We start from the raw sequence: 14,554 nt of genomic DNA, 5'->3' as shown, positions 1-14,554 counted from the left end.
ACAGGAATATCCAAGCTCAGGCCCTGGCTGGTATTACACCACTTGTATATCCCTATGATCAGCTTTTCCATTTCAAGCCAAGCTCAAGTCACCAGCCACATCCAACAGCAAGCACACTCATCCACGTGCCCCTTGATGGCAGGGAGGTAGCACAGCAAGAAATGAACCTTGGAAATAAGGTGCAACTCCTGAGTGTGCAACTGGCTTGCTGATAGCACTGAGCCCATCAGTGGGCAGACTACAGCTCATAAACCTGACAGTGGCTCAACACCAAATTTCCAGTCTGGAGCAGGCTAAGCTCACCCAACTAGGAACTGAAAATCAGCTGCCTTAGCTGGCCCCTTACACCACAACGCTCACCAGGTTCACACCAAAACCATACTATTATCTAGGCATAAGGAGATGAACGCTGGGCTGAATCAGCTTTTTTCCACTATTTGATCTCCTGATCTAAATGTTGCCCAGACTTTTAGAAAGGAAATGACAGCTAGCAATACAGACAAAAAAACTCATAGTTCGAATACAATAGCAGAAAACACACTCAAGTTCTGAAAAGTCAGCAAGCAGCAGTGAAGCAGCCACCAAGAGACAGGCTGAGGGGGCCTGTGTGCAAAATCCCTGAACCCAGAACCTGCACACAGGAACTAGCACATCTAGTTTGCACCAGGCACGCTGAACTGAGGCAGAGCTCTCACCCATCCCACATCACGGCCACGCTCTGTAATTCAGCCATTTGGGCAGTACTGCAGAAGTCTCACTGCTATTCCCTACCTCCAGCCCATCGCTGTGCACCAGCCCTGTGATTTATGTGACACTCGTGCCAACCAGCTCCACTCACCAACCCATCAGGACAAACAGCCAAACCACAAGAGGGGTACTTTTGTTACTTTGGCAGATTGCACCAGCTCTGTGCATCCATTCAGGGAAAGGCAGAGCTACACAGCTTATCCCTTCCAGCAGGAACAAAGTGTTCCTCAGGCTCAGACACTGCATGTCTCTTCACTCTAAACTGTTTGATAGAACCAGGCCTGTTACAAGAAGGAATGAAGGCAGCAGTTAAACTGGAACAGCAGTAGGCAGCCAGCAAGCAAGGCCTAAGGAATGCTATAGCATACAGGGACTCCTTGCTTGGCAGAGACACATGCCCATCCCCATGGCTTCTCCAACACACATCTCATACAGCCACAACAATGCAAAGAACACCTCACACCAGGGTACTGTGGTGGAAAGTGCAGCAACAGCAGCAGAGCACTAAGGTCCAGGCTGAAGCAAATAAGAATTTGATCAAATGCGACATCCATGGGCACAGAAACAAAGAAAAGAAGCTGCTTACCTTCAGAAGGCCTCAGGTACACAGAGATATCCAGCAAGACACCCTCACCTCCACTGCCAACCCTTAAATGAGGTCTGGGAAGGGGTGGATCCTGGCTCAACATCCTTTAGTCACTCAGCTGCATTTCATACACCTGTGCTGCCCTGGGTCGGCCCTGCCTTCCCACCAGGTGCTCAAACACTGCTTCAAGCTGTGACTTAGCATTTCCACTGCAACTAGCAATCCAGTTCAGTCTGATCTTCTTTGTTAGAGATAAACCTTTCTACACCCTGAAACTGACAATCCGTGCCCCAACATGGGAACATCTTGCATCCACAAGCACCAGATACAGACTGCAACATTACAGGTATTATGCAGCTCTGCGTTTGCAGATGTGTTGCTGACTGCTTGGGGAATGACAGGACAGAGCTGGCTATTCGCTTTCTTTCCAGGTGAACAGAGCCCACATGTGTGCTCCCAACAGATCCACGTACCTGTTTGGTGTTTCTAAGGGATTTGGCCTTATAGAAGCAGAAATGCTGTGGTACTGCAATTTTCAAGGTCTTTAGTCTTCGAGGTGCAGTGAACAACAGCTTGAACCCTAAAATAAAACAATGCTGCTCACTTTAATATATGACATGTATTTACCTAAATTAAAGACAGTAACTTGCTACACTGTGTAACACTGCTGCAGTGAAGCAGCCCTGCCAGAACCAGAAGTGTCCCATTGTAAGCAATCTTAATAACAAGAAACTATATTAGCATACACATATGAAGTTTTGTAGCTTCCACCTGCATTCCGTAGCTTCCATCCCATCAAATAAGATTGATTTAACTAAAGCAATTTTTTCATATTCCAGTGCAACAGATGAACTTGGTGATAACTGTATATTTTACCTTCATTAACAGAAAATCTGGCAATCCAGTTTGATTTCATAAACTCTGAAAATCGTGACATACCAATAGGTAATAAATTTCAGAATTCAGTGCAGTTTTCTGCTCTATATTTTGTGCTCTTTATAAAAGCCCTTGGAAGGTTGTAAGTAATTAACTACAGTCGATAGCAATGGACCATCTAATCCCCAAATCCTCTCCCTCCCAATAGCCAACAACAAGTATTTCCATTTTCAACTTCCTTATGCTTTAGCCAGGCTCCCTAAAGTCACTTTATATGGCTTTATGGTTTAAGTGAAGTTTAGACAGTATTCCCTTCTGGTTTGTTTTTCTTTTCCCCTCCAGCCTACTAACTTCACTGTGCTGTAAAAAGCATCCTTATCCCATTTTTATGCTAAGAAGCTTACTATCAGTTGCAGTATTACAACTTCTCTGCCTCAGTTTTGCAATACAATTTACTTTGGTTATTGCATGAGTAACCACTGTGATAGAAGCAACAATCACTGTTCAGGCCATTAAAGCATTTCATTGTTTCACACCACTGATTTCTCCTCTAAAATTATTAAGAACATGAAAGGCAGAAGTCTCACTGGCTCCCACAAGCACAGGTGTCTTCCAGCTCTTCCATGAGCCCTTCCAGGGAGCAATGCTTCACTGTACACCCATGCAACAGTGATTTGCTACAGATGACATTCCCAGCTCAGTATTTCACATGCTACATAGCTCAGCAAGTTTGCTGAGCTCTTTAACGGCTGTCTCCCATGCAGCACCAAGCACAACAGGCATTTATTTCATACCCAGCTCTCCAGATGATATCCCAATAAAAATAACGTTTTCCAGCCTGTACAAATTAGAGAGATTATGAGGGAACCTCAGTGGAGAGCCTTACACAAAGCTATCGCCTCTAACTTCTCCCACTTCCCCTTAAACCCACTGACAGCCTCTCAGAATAAAGCAAGTCATTTGCTGAATCTCCCTTATCTTATTGTACATCAATTTCTTGAAACATTCATGGGATCACTATGCATTTCATTTACCCTTAAGGCCAACCCCTCTGCTTATTAAATTAAGAAGATGAATGAAAGATTTGCTCTCTTACTTGCAGCCCAGGGGATTCATTAGTCAAGTAAATGATTGCACTTGCCTCAAGTTATGCTACTGCAATGTTTGCAATGTGTCTTCTGATCTCAGCTCCCCATGCACTTTTTGGAAACGAGGTTGGCTTTCAGACAGGTCACATTTAATTCCACTTCTTTGACTTAGCAAATGGAAAGACGGGCCTCAAACTCAGCACCCCTTCCCTTCCTTTGCTCAGCCCTCTGTGTTTCACAGAACGGGCACACGGGGAATCAAGAGCTGCATGTAAGCTCCAGATATTCAACCCGGTTATGGCCAAGTGCAGCCAACATTTTAGCACTGACATCAAGTAGATACTTGGGTACATGGTGACACGGTGCAGTGACAGAACTGCTTTGTGCAGAAGGAAGCATTTCTACCCAGCGAGTCAGACCACTAATTAAGCACAGATTTAACAGGTAACAAGTTCCCTTCTCATTCAGGGAGGAGTTGGCTCTCAATCACCTGCAACCAGAGAGAATCAATGTCTCCACGTGTGATCCTGGGAAAGCGGGGGGAAAAAATGGCACCTCAGAAAAAGGCTGAAACTGCACTCAGGTGTGGAGGAGAAATGGAACTGGGCACACATGAACTCCTGGGAATAGATCCTGATCTCCCCAGACTGCTCCACAAAAAGCAAACTCAGGACAAACAAGTCTCACTTGCACAGCTGGGTGAGCACTTCAACCATTTGCTAAGTGGCTCATTGAAGAGACACCCTAAGCAAGCTGCTGGGAGATCAGCAAATGAAGATCGAGGCTTGCATTTCTGTGCATCAGGTCATTTATAGGTTGTGCTGCCTCGTACGTGGACTGGTGAACAGCCTTCTACGTGTAACGCTGGAGAGATGTTACAACAAAAGGCAGTTGCTATAACAGGATAGCAGACATACAATAAAGCACGTTCTATTTTACAGGAACCACAATAGCAAGAGGCAGGGTATGCCTGCCACCCCGTGCTACTCACACAGACACCCCGGTGATGCTGTGCTCTACCAGGCAGCACGAGCCAGACAGAAGCATCAGACATCATGAGAACTGCCCAGCTGGTGAAAGCCTCCCGTAAATCTGTAACCAGAGATGAAAGATAGGAGAGTTTGGGGCTTCTCCCAGCGCTGCACCTCATGCACCAGGCACTCAGAAATGCACGTTCACATGAAATGCATCACTGCTGCATTAGAAGGGCTGCTTCCTGCACATCAGAGGTACAGATCAGAAGGGAATTCGGCTGTCCCAACTAAAATCACAGCCCTCCCTTCCCTCTGCCACTGAACTCGCGTTTCTTTACTTCCCAGCTTTGCCCTAGGTTTCTCAGCCAACCTTCACCAAGTGTTCAGCTCTACAAACAGCACATCGCAGTCACTTTCACCCTTTGTTAAAGGAAAAATGCCACATTTGAGGTCTTCAACCTCCACCAGCTCTGCAAACCCCCCCCTCCCCCAGCAGGTACCACCACGTGCCCAAAGCCGGGCTCCTCAGAACCCCCCATCCCACTTTCCCCGCACCCCCCCCCCCCCCGCTCCGGTTATTCCCGCACACCTTCTTCAAGTAGCTGCCGCCATCTAGCGGGGCTGCAGCACCCCGGCACCCGCCGGGCACTGAGGACGAAACGAATGTCCTTAGCGGAGCCTCCCGGGGATCCCACATCCCCAGAAAGCAGCAGCAGGCTGGGGCCGCGTGGCAGCGTCTTGCAGCCCCGCCTCACCTCCAGGCACGCGGCTGAAGGGCAGCACGAGGCTCCGAGCCCGCACTGGCCGTACCGCACGCACGCGTGCAGCTGGGGCTGAGCTGAGTGCAAGGGAGAAGCAAAAGGCAGCGCACGTGGGCTGTGCCGGCATTGAATGTGAGCCTGCTGCAGGCGGGCGCTGTACGAGGGTCCTGCTGGCTGTAGGGCGAGCTTCGTGCTCCGTCTGGGAGCGAGCGGTCTGCTTGCCCTGTGAGGATGTGGGAGGCTTTGAGTTTGGTGCTGCCAGCAGAGCAGGAGCGATGTGGCAGGGCTGAGGAAGACGGAATGGGTGCAGGGTTAAGTAATGCTTAGCACTGCCCAGCTCAGGGTTAGAAGAGAAGGCGCAGGAGGAAAGCTTACACCTTCAAAAGGAGGGAATAGTGCTGCTTCTGAAATGCGGGGCAGAGCACAGTCTCCTTAACTGCTTTATGATATGCCAAGAGTTGGCCTTGATAACCTTTGTGGTTCCCTTCCAACTTGAGATACTCAGTGGTTCAAAGTGCTGGGGCTTGTTCTGGGATGCCTGGTTACCCATGCTGAGGGGGGAGGCAGAACGTAAAAGAAGGCAGATCTCTGTGCAGCAATGTCAGGGAGAGGCCTGATGTCCTGGGGGAAGTGGCAGCCCGTGGTAGTGGGGTGTCTGCAGAGAAAGCTATGCAGGTGCACACGTCAGTGAGAAAGTCAAAGATGGGCGATATAAATGTGCTTAAATAGGTTACTTCCTCTTCAAAAGTACTTACACGTTATTTCAAACAAGTCTGTGTCTGCAGTTTTGTACAGAGTACGTCTGCAAGAGCTCTTCTGCGTGCCTCCGCCTGAAATCTGCACAGCATGGGCTTATTCAAGAAGCTCTTGAGATTACTTTTTTATCCTGAGAGCAAGGAAAGGATTTGTTCCAGGTATGGAGCATTAGCTGCAAGTCACAAAATTCAGCAGCTAATATCACTAGGAATCAAAGTACTTTTAGCAGGGCTGATGTTGGTAATTTTAGGGTGTCTTCTGGGGAGATACATAGAAAGAACGACAAAGATATAGACTGAAGTCTTCTCTGCAGCTAGTGGAAAATTACCAGAAGTCTTCTATTATGTTATGTTCAGTCTGCAATACAATGCCTTGAAATGTGCTAGGACATCACCTGGCCCAAAGCACCCAGTCAGACCATCAGAACTCTTATGGGTTCAGGTGGGGCACAGGGATTGCATAGCAGGGTTGTTCTGCCATGGTCTGTGACAGCCCCCATGTCCCACCTGGCACACTGATACTGCCTGCTGTAGGCATTGGTGCAGTGCTGCAAGTGCAAGGAGGTTCTTTTGTCTGGGTGTTGTCTCAGTGGTGGGGCTGCAGAAGCACTGACAGCAGTGCCCTCGGGACTGGTGTTTAAAGAGTGGCCCTGTTTGTGCTGGGCACAAGGTTGACTTCAGCCTTGTGTTGTGGCAGTCAGACATGGCAAAGGGACACCCAGTGCAAGGCCACTGTAAATGGTGCAGCTCTGAACTGAAGGGCTGAGGTTGCTCCAGGTGTTACACTGCTTTGTGTGCACTGAAGCTTGTTTCCTGGGATAAAACCCACAAACTGGCAATCTTTTGCCTAGGGTTGCATCCTACCTCTCACACTCTGCTATTAGCCAGGTAACCATTTTGTGATATCAGTCAGAGTGAGAACGTAACTGGGAGACAAAAATGCAATTCATGCTTACTCCAAAAATAAAAATCAACCTAGGCCAGGTGTAACACAGTGTACAGTGACAGCAGTTGTACACTTCTCCCTAACTGAGGTTGCTTTGTGAACCTCAGATGAGTTGTAACCAGATCACAGGAACCCTTAATCAGCTGATCTCAGTCCTATGGTGTAATGCTTGCTGGCTGATGCGAATCCCCAGTATGGAGGGAGATGCTCAAATTCCCATCCTGCCTGGGAGCTCAGTTTTCAGAGGCTGAAACTATCTCCTCTAAATTGCCCTTGGAGTTCTCTCTCCTCACAGCAATCCAGGTTCTGCCTCATGTGCCCTCAAGCTGCCTGCAATGTTTTGGTAGGCAATCTGTACAGTCAAAAAGGTTGATCAGACTGTTGTAATTATGATGATGTCAATTTAAATGAAGTGACTTCACTCATTTGCTTGCCTGTTATAATCATCACCTCTGCTATAACAGCATTTGCCTTTGAAGCTAGCAGAAATCTCTACTGCTGCTGAGCTGTCCTGGAAGGGACAGAAAACTGTGAGCCCACTGAGGAGGTGATGGTGGTGGTCTGTGCAACATTTCGTCTTGCTGACAATGGCATGTCCTTGTGTGGGCAAAAGAAGGAGGAAATATGCACTTAGCATCAAGTGGCACTTGAAGGCAGCAGAAAGCCATGAGAGATCGATACCTTTCCCTGCATCCTGAGGGTGGTGTGGTGTGACCTATCCCTGGGGACTCATAGCAGGGCTGTTTACATGCAAGTTGTCTTCTACTTCTCAAGGACAAGGATGTGGTTGGTGTTGGCACGGTATACCCCACGATGTGACTTTTGCCTATACAAAATTGAGAGCCAAGCATCAGTAGGAGAAGGGTCTGACCCTTCTGACTGCTCTGGAGGACAAATACACCATCTCTGCTACACTGGAATGCAAACAGCTAAAGCAGTTGCTGCCACTGCACCAGGCTGGGAGGCTGGCAGAGGGGAAACTAAATTAACAATGCTCATCCAGTTCCAACCCCCTGCTACGTGCAGGTCGCCAACCAGCAGACCAGGCTGCCCAGAGCCACATCCAGCCTGGCCTTGAATGCCTGCAGGGATGGGGCATCCACAGCCTCCTTGGGCAACCTGTTCCAGTGTGCCACCACCCTGTGGGTGAAAAACTTCCTCCTAATATCCAGCCTAAACCTCCTCTGTCTCAGTTTAAAACCATCAAACATCCATATAAAGAACAGAAATTTTGGAGGTGTGCTATTTTGGAGATGCTAGACTCAGCATGTACAGTTTTTTTTACAATTTCTGGCTTTAATATAATCCAGCAAGGAAGAGGAATATCTGTTGGCAAAAAAACTAACTTGGTTTCTTGAGCCTTTTCCACATGTAACCCTGAGCCTATTTGGGAATAACGTCCATGTTTATAGGTCCTATCAAAAAAAAGAATAGCCATACATACTGATGTTTAAACTGAGCCGTGGGTTTCACGTGGTCTGTGTCAGTAGTGTCTCTCTGGTGGGATGTCACTGCTTCCTAGACCTGTAACACCCCATGCACAGACACGGTATATCGCTGATACATGACACAGCAATAAAAACAAAATCTCTTTGTCTGAATGCCTTTTTTCCTGTGTTGAGAGTTGATTTACTGGTGACTGCTGTAACATTTCAATGAAAGAATGGGACTGGAGAGCTGCACTGGGCCAAGCCATTTAGAGAGCTCCAGTTGCTCAGTCCCACCAGTAAGGCTTGCAGGCTGAGACTGCACAAACCTCTGTTCAGATTTCCATCACAGGCCATGGGCTCATCTGAAAAGTAGATTCAATAAATAAAGAAAATGAAAAATATTGTACTTTGCGTTTTGTTTTGCTTTGCCTTGAGGTTAAAACCTGGCAGGCTCCCATCATTTGAAAGACTAGATGATTATTCATTGCTAGAAGATTTTGTTCATGTCTGAGGGCTGGTCTGTATGTGAGAACAGCTTGCTCTGAGCAGCACAGATCTCCTCTGGCATATAATACCTGTGGCTAAAGTACCAGCTTCAATCCCCACAGAAAGAGTTTATTATATTACCATGAGGTTTTATTATACTGTACTTATTTATTAAAAGATGAGAACAGAAGTCTCAGTTTGAATCACTAGGGCAGGAACATTTTACCCAGAAATGAAATCCACACCTGAGAGAATTGTGTGACTGACATGGATACAGTGACATCCCATCCTCTGGGTCTGAATTCAGTCTGTGGTGGATGAGGAATGAAAATGGGCCTGTGTCTGTGCTTTCTCTTACAGCACAGGAGGATCACTTTAATCCCTCACAAGCATTAGCACTGTTTAGAGTTCCTGGCCAGGAAAGTGTGGCACAGGGGGGTATGGGCTCTGCAGTGCAGGGGTTTGCAGTGGGAAAAGGCAGAGTGCCAGTGTGACACTGCTGGTATGCAAATGTGTGGGTTATGTTGGCAAAACAGAAGACATCTGATGGATGGACAGATGGATGCATACTGGTATAAGAAGGAGCTTCTATTGAGGTAGCAGTTGGCTTCTTCTCTCAGCTAACTAGTGATAGGATGAGAGGTAATGGCCTTAAGTTGTGCCAGGAGAGATTCAGGTTGAGGAAGAATTTCTTCTCTGAAGGAGTGGTAATGCATTGGAACAGGCTGTCCTGGGAAGTGGTGGAGTCACCATACCTGGAAGTTTGCAAGAAAAGGGTTGATGTGGCACGTAGGGACAGGGTTTAGTGAGTGTGGGAGTGGAGGATCCATGGTTAGATTTGATGAACTTTGATTTGATTGGTCTTTCCCAATCTTAATGATTCTATGATTTCACAAGCTCAGCAACTTACACAGACAAGAAGAGACAAAATGGGCACTCTTGCCTTTGTGAGGATGGACGAATGTGCTGCACTGTACCACTCACATTCCTTTCCCATCCATCTTTCTCTTTTTTCATTCCTGAAGTTAATACACGTACACTGACATTTCTGTATCTACTTTCAATTGCCAAGTGAAGCACCCTTTTTGAAAAAAGGTATTTTGTGAAAGACAGAAGTGCTGTGCAGTGTCCAGAAGGTGGCAAGCTTTCAATGCGTACTGATTTGTGCTTCTGCTTGTTTCCCCAGAGCAGAAGCAAGCTAGGACGATGGGAGGCTGGGGCACTTATGGAGCGAATAGCCTGCATTCAAGTGTATGTGAGAGAGGGAGAACTGCCCGTGTCAGTGGCAGAGGGAACAGTGTCCTGCTACAGGCAGTCACAGATATCAGGCAACTCAGTTTGTCACCCTCCAGGGCAAGGCACTGGGAGGCAATAGTCAGAGACAGACTTAGGTTGCAGCATTTTCCCAGGCTTTCTGAATACACTGATTTTGCCACACTGCTCTGCTTGCGCTAAGACATGAGTCAAATCCATCCCTATCACAAGAAAGCAAAACCCAGATGCTCTTTAGAAAATCTTCTTTTCCCTCTGCAGGTCACCATACGTGCTTTTATCTTTCTTCATCCCATTCTGTTTAGAAGAAGCTGTGCTTAGTCACGCAGAAATGACCCTGCAGGATGGCAGCAGTTTCTGGACATGCACAGCACCATAGCAGGCACTGGTGTGTGGTACACATACAGCTGGGTGCTGAAGGACCCCACACACTGATAGCAGACACCTAGCTCAATAGATCCAATTCTGGGTCATATGGCCACAAGTCAATCATCTTGCCTCAAAAATAGCAAGCAGCCTAGGAACCCCTTAGAGGGTTCTCCTTGCAAGCAGCTGGCTGCACCAGAATCTCCCCTTGAGTAGGGACACCTCTTGAGGTTACTTAACGCCTGGGATGCGGTGATGTCTTGCTGACAGTAAGAAATTTATTGTTGTTAAGCTATGCTAAAGCTGAACTTCTCAAAGATTTGATCTTAGATTCGCTACGCACCCCCTGCCCTCTGCATAGCAAATAGTCAAGGATATTTAGCCATTCTGCATGCTGTAAAGTTGCTGTCATCACTATTCAAATTACCATGGTAATTTTATATTAGTAAATATTTTTCTGCCTTCCTCTTACGAGTGAAGTGTGCAGTGCTTCAGTCTCCCATCCATGACAAATGCCAGGTTATGCCTTTTGATGAGGGCAGTTTTTCCTCTTGCTCTCTGCCTGTTTATGCTTCTAACTTCTTGTTCCTGTGCATGTGCTTATACAGAGCCTGTGACATTCCAGTTCAGTTTCAAGGTTGTGGACATCACTGGTGAGCAGGAAGGAGCTGGGATGGCAGCAGAGCTTCAGGGCTGGTTGCCATGCCTACACCAGCTCATAGATGCATCCTTCCCTTGCTCAAAAGAAAAACTTCAGAGCACTTTCTCAAGTTTTCCTAACACTGCAATGTGAAAGGCAAAAGAGATGAAAAAGCTTTGTTTCTTTTGGGCTAGCTTAAGTTTGGAATATATGAACCCAAAATAAAATGATCCAGGTACACAAATAACCCCAGCTAACCAGGTGACAGTAAGTAACTGTTATTGCTGTTAACTATTGATTTAGGAACAGCTTACACCAAAGCCTTGGAGCTTGCTTTGTTCTCTTTCCTAGTGAGGGCAGCGTTCAGGGTAGACAAAAGTTTCATGGTTAACAAAAGTATGGCAGGCCTGACAGCATCCTTCCTCCAGCTTGGCTGGCACTGAAGCAGAATACATTTCCCCTTAGCTCTTGGAGTGAGTAGGTGTGGTAGTGTTTCAGGCTTTTTAAGGATTCAACTATTTTTTCAGGCAACTGATAAGAAACACATGGAGTACAGCTCTGGTTACCTTAAACATCTCCAAAAAGCATCATGCCAAGAATCCCTTTCGCACATCCCTGCTTTCTACATCATCCAAAATGAAGAATAAAATTGTATCTCCTTTTCTTTTCTGCCTCTACAGGCTGCTAGTGACCTCACCAAGCACAAAAGTGGTGCTGGAGGTGCTGGAGAGGTACTATTACAGCCTTTATGAGTGCTTGGGGGTACATAACTGTATATAATGCGTGGATAATAAAACCTACACCCTATTCTGTTCTTATTTCCTTCACAAAGCTCTTCCTGTGGCTGCAAAATTCACTTTTCTTAGGTCCTCATCCTTCCTGCAAAACTCTTCTCTTCACCCATGAAATCTGTCCCACATAGGATACATATTTTAATACACTTGTTGAAAAGTTAGCAGGGCTGTGCAAAAGGAACAGCTGCAAAAGGACAAGGAACTACCCTTCAGATTGCTGAGACCACCCTTTGAAACCAGTGTGGCTGCCTGTGTGGAGCAGGGCAACTTTTCCCAGAGCTGCTTCTGACAATCCCATCCTGAGAACACTATTACTCATGTCAGCATCTGACTGTCTTCCACTAATTGTGTCAAACAGTGGTAATAGACAACAGCTTAACAAGAATTCTCTTTTGTGGAGAAAGATCTGTTGGTTGAAGCGTTGATGAGATATCTGGGAGCAGCCCTGGCACCCCTCCAGCAGCTCACAGATTCTCTCCTGTGCCTGGAGGGCTTTGAACTCCTTAATGCTACACAAAAGTGGATGAGACACAAGGAATGGCATCACTGGAGGTGCTCTCAGTGTACAGGGCTCTTCTATGTGTTGCCAGGAGCAGAAGGAGGGAAGGAGCAGGGCTGGTGGGACTCTGGCCTGGTAGCACTTAAGAGCATTTGTACTTTCATCTGTCATCTGGTCTGGCTCTCTGCCTGGGGAAATGAACTCAGAGCTTTTCCCTAATAAATATACAACCAATCCAAGAACAGCATCAATTACTGACAGATCCATCAAGGGCATTAGCAAATGTGATTGAACTCAGAATTGACTGTCTTCACTGAGATAACAATCCAGCCAGACCATCCAAGGGAAGTCAGCCCTGCCTATTTTTAGAGAATGAAACATTTCAGCAGGCCTAGACAGGGAACTTTGGATATGTGGCTTATATGCAGCAGCTCGAAGGTTATTCCGGGTCTGGGAAAGCCCAGATATCTATGCTTTCTCTGTATCAACATTTTTCCAGGCACAAGGGCACTAGCCAGGTCTCCAGGACCTCTGCATAAGTCTAGGGTAGAGCAGAATAGTGTGTGAGTATCGGAAAACTGTGGAGGAACGCCCACAGTGCTTGTGCAGATCAAGAGCAGCATTTCTTCAAGGGGAGATGAGCATGCTGTGCTCACTGTACTCACCCTGGATGCGCTATGCAGATCAAACACGCTGCCTCCATCTGGAATCCTGGTGGGAATTCATTACTGACCTCACTGTCTCGTCCCTTTGGTTACAGAGATCCAGGGCACGGACATCTGGTTTCCATGCTTCAGCCAAGTGGCATGTGGGAACTTCCCTGTTCAAAGAACAAGGGGATTTAGTTAAAATACCAACAACACCTTACCACAAGATGGAATTCCTGTCAACTGCTCTTACTGCACACTGCTGGCCTCAGATCCATAGGAATATAAGAGGCTGAGAGGCCAAATCCTGACAGCCTTTGTCCTGGCTCAGAGTGAAGCAGAGCCCCTATGTCTCTTGAGCATGCACATTTCTGACAGATGTAAAACAAACTTGGAATTCTGTTCCAAATGGGATTAAGCTCACATCAGCTGAATATACATCTATCTAAAATTGGTATTCAGTACCTGAAATTATTTTCTGAAGTGCACTAGATTTTATAGACTAAAACAATGACTTCATGGTAAAGCAGCATTCCATTCCTGCATGAAATGTTACAGAATGCCATTTTTGTAATTTCCTCCTCGCTTGATCTTGCTAACATGGTCCCCTAGGCACTGGAAAATAAGAGAACGTGTGCCAAGTGGAGGAGATGGAAAAGTGAGAGTCGCCAGTAACACAAAACACAGTGCAGGAAGCAGCGTTTGTGAGTGTGACAGGGAACATTTTGTCTTTTCCTTCATCAGTCATTCACAGTGGGGAAGAGATAATACTTTTTGAAAAGTCTGAAAGCCACTCTTAGAGCTGCTCTGAGCAGCTCCCGCGTGGAGCTTTGCTCGCCATGAAAATCCCTTCCTCTCTAAAGCTTATGATACAATAGCAATAATAACAGAAAAATATGTACCTCCACCTACCCTCAGTCATTCAGAAATGGTAAAGACAGCAAGCATGGCAGTGCTGTTTGCATTTAGGTTTAACCCTTTCACTCATTTCTGCTCTGATTGCGATGACTGATGGCAGCATCTGTTCTTTTGGTATGAAGCTGCTAATATTCAAGGAAGAGAGAACTAAACTAAAGGCCAAGGGACAGAGTAGTGCAAGATGTTGACTGCCATTTTATTTCACCTGTTTTCAGAGGTAATATGCTTAGGGAAAATGCAGCTGGTTCCTGTCTATGAGGGAATTTGTGCATGGTTCTAGCACACTTCCCAGCTGGAAGGGAGCAGTTCCTGTACTGCAGACTACAGGTTTAATGTACATGCATTTCTCAGCAGCTAGCTAGAAATATGTTTGGGGCTGATACACTATTTCTGCATAACTGTTTTTACCAACCTAAGTCACGAACAGAGCAGTTAGTGCTGGCATTTTGAGGTGCTGCAAAGATCCCTTGGTGAATGCAGACGTAACTGCCATGGAACAATCTTATCAGAGCTGTTAGAAACACCATCTTTTATGATATCTGTGATTCCATAAAGCAGTAAAATTGCATCCTCAATTTTCTAAAAATTACTCTTGCTGAAAGATGCACCACAGAAAACGAAGCTGGAGAGACTGCAGTTCTGTGCTGTGTACTGTTACAAGACAACGAAGAATCAAAAACCCAATTCTTTCTCCATAGCAGCAGAAAGGGATGTTTATAATGCAGAGAAAGCCAGGTATCCTTCTGCCTAATGGCCAAAGTCTCCAAAA

At 46.4% G+C, this 14,554-nt stretch overlaps 1 protein-coding gene across 2 annotated transcripts in view; it reads right to left on the bottom strand.

The window, feature by feature from the left end:
• PAPPA (pappalysin 1) overlaps nucleotides 1–14,554 on the bottom strand; it is a 345,861-nt gene that overhangs the window by 329,707 nt on the left and 1,600 nt on the right. Inside the window, exons 1-3 of one of the 2 annotated variants that reach the window (XM_090121650.1) lie at nucleotides 4,861–7,766; nucleotides 4,291–4,389; nucleotides 1,807–1,913 (exon numbers count right to left, since the gene is read on the bottom strand). The gene's annotated coding sequence lies outside the window, so the exon portion shown is untranslated. Of the gene's footprint in view, nucleotides 1–1,806; nucleotides 1,914–4,290; nucleotides 4,390–4,860; nucleotides 7,767–12,885; nucleotides 13,041–14,554 lie in introns of those variants that run through there. The other variant, XM_090121651.1, reaches the window with a different exon arrangement.

The sequence above is a fragment of the Phasianus colchicus genome, chromosome 19, assembly GCF_987193195.1.
Source record: "Phasianus colchicus chromosome 19, bPhaCol1.hap1.1, whole genome shotgun sequence".
Lineage (NCBI taxonomy): Eukaryota > Metazoa > Chordata > Aves > Galliformes > Phasianidae > Phasianus > Phasianus colchicus.
This window is presented reverse-complemented; position numbering and strand designations above follow the sequence as displayed.